The sequence below is a fragment of the Rhinoderma darwinii genome, chromosome 5 (genome assembly GCF_050947455.1).
Source record: "Rhinoderma darwinii isolate aRhiDar2 chromosome 5, aRhiDar2.hap1, whole genome shotgun sequence".
Taxonomy (NCBI): domain Eukaryota; kingdom Metazoa; phylum Chordata; class Amphibia; order Anura; family Rhinodermatidae; genus Rhinoderma; species Rhinoderma darwinii.
The window spans coordinates 133,793,390-133,795,872 of NC_134691.1; positions in this window are offsets into that span (position 1 = coordinate 133,793,390).

Sequence of the window (2,483 nt, forward strand, 5' to 3'; positions counted from 1 at the left end):
AGGTTCTGTACAGATAATGGAACAGATTTTTAGTTGCAGAAAATTTCTGCAACAAAATATTCCGCGTGTGACTGCACCCTAAGGCCACATGCACACAATACATATTAGGTGTGAATTTGACGCACAGATTTTTCTGCAGCAAATCCGCAGTGTAATACAGTACCAGCAAAGTGAGTGAGATTTCAAGTAATCTCATCTACACATTGCAGAATTTTTCCGCACGTAAATTGATCTTTTAAAATCCGCAGCATGTCAATTGTCAAGTTTATTTAAAAATGTACCCAAATCCGCAGCATGTAATCTGCACCTGTTTCCGCATCAAAACATATAATCCGCACCTAAAAACACATAAAAAATGCAATGTGTGCATGTAGCCTAAGGGGGGATTCACACGAGCGTGTATTCGGTCCGTGCGGGCTGCGTGGTTTTCACGCGGCACGCATGGACCAATACAAGTCTATGGGGCAGTACAGACAGTCCGTGCTTTTTGCGCAGCGTTTGTCTGCTGCGCAAAAAGCGCGACAGGTTCAATAACTCTGCGTATTTCGCGCATCACGCACCCATTGAAGTCAATGGGTGCGTGAAAATCACGCGCACCACACGGAAGCACTTCCGTGGGACGAGCGTGATTCGCGCAACAGCAGTGAAAAGGATGAATGAAAACAGAAAAGCACCACGTGCTTTTCTGTTTCCAAGCATCCAAACGGAGTGTCTTTGCGAGGAGCGAACCCCGACAACCGAGGCAAACTTCACCGGGTTCGGCCAAACTCGTTTTGGCCGAACCCGGCAAAAAAATTTCCGGTCCGCGACGTCGGGAGAGATTCACTGTGCATGGTGCTGAAAGAGTTAAACTGTTTCAGCACCATGGACAGTGACTTGCGATCCCAAAATACATGAACCTGTAAAAAAAAACGAAGTTCTAACTTACCGATTACTCCTGTCTCCTTCCTGCAGTCCGACCTCCCGGGATGACACTTCAGTTCAAGTGACAGCTCCAGCCAATCACAGGCCAAGCACAGGCTGCAGCCAATCACAGGCTGCAGCGGTCACTTGGACTGCCGCGTCATCCAGGGAGGTGGGGCCCGATGTCAAGAGAGGCGCGTCACCAAGGACGCGTCACCAAGGACGCGTCACCAAGGCAACGGCCGGGAAGTTCTCGGTAAGTAGGAACTTTATCTTTTTTTTTTACAGGTTTTTCGCTGTTGTGTTCGGCATTCACTGTCGAGGGTGCTGAAAGAGTTAGCTCTTTCAGCACCTTGGACAGTGACGGGCGTCGACAAGCCTCATCTCTATGATGCCGGCTGCGCGAAAATCACGCAGCCGCGCATCAGACACGCATGACACACGCAGCTGTCAAATGGTTTTTGCGCTCGCAAAACGCTGCGTTGTTTGCGCGCGCAAAAACGCAACGCTCGTGTGAATCTACCCTAACTGTGTGGCTGGGTTCACACGACCTATTTTCAGGTGTAAACGAGGCGTATTATGCCTCGTTTTTCGTCTGAAAATAGGGCTCCAATACGTCGGCAAACATCTGCCCATTCATTTGAATGGGTTTGCTGACGTACTGTGCAGACAATCTGTCATTTACGCGTCGTCGTTTGACAGCTGTCAAACGACAACGCGTAAAATGACTGCCTCGTCAAAGAAGTGCAGGACACTTCTTTGAAAGGTAATTTGAGCCGTTTTTCATTGAAGTCAATGAAGAGCAGCTCAAGATTACGGGCGTCAAAGACGCCTCGCATAATGTGAGGAGGAGCTTTTACGTCTGAAACGAGGCAGCTGTTTTCTCCTGAAAACAGTCTGTCTTTTCAGACGTAAAAGCCAATTCTCATGTGCACATACCCTGTCAGTTCTATCTCTTATAAGCTCAGTCATTTGTGCTCTAGAATTCTGTGCTCAGTTTTTGGGACAAAAAGTAATTGTCTGACAGCAACCAATTTTTTATTACCAGTCACCCGATCACCCAGACGTGCTCTCCTCTCTCTTAGGTCGCCCCCTGGCAGAAAATCTGTAAAATAACCCTCCCATTCCCTTCGCTGTGCACAGACGTTTGATTAAGTCTATGCCTATACAGTGTCAAATATGATCTTATATTAATTACTACATTTATTTTTGTCCATCAAGAATGTGTCAGACTGATAACAGCTCTTATCCCAATTTATAGCATATGAAATTGTAAAGTTTTGTTTATTGAAAAATATAAAAAACAAGTGCGGACGAGTGTAATTCAAATGTGACATCAGTATATAACTTCTCCTCCTACTTGGTATTGAATAGACTCAATATAGCTGCCACATTGGGATACAACTACATGAAAAAAAAATTGGGATACATGGAATTAAAAAAATTTTTGTTTCATTGTACACCCTGAGGCACAGACAAAGGGACAGATTTACTAATACTGTCTAAATTTTACAGTATAAACATAGATAAGGCAGTCAGAAAATGTATCCGTGGTGCCTGCTGTATGATACATTTGGCGC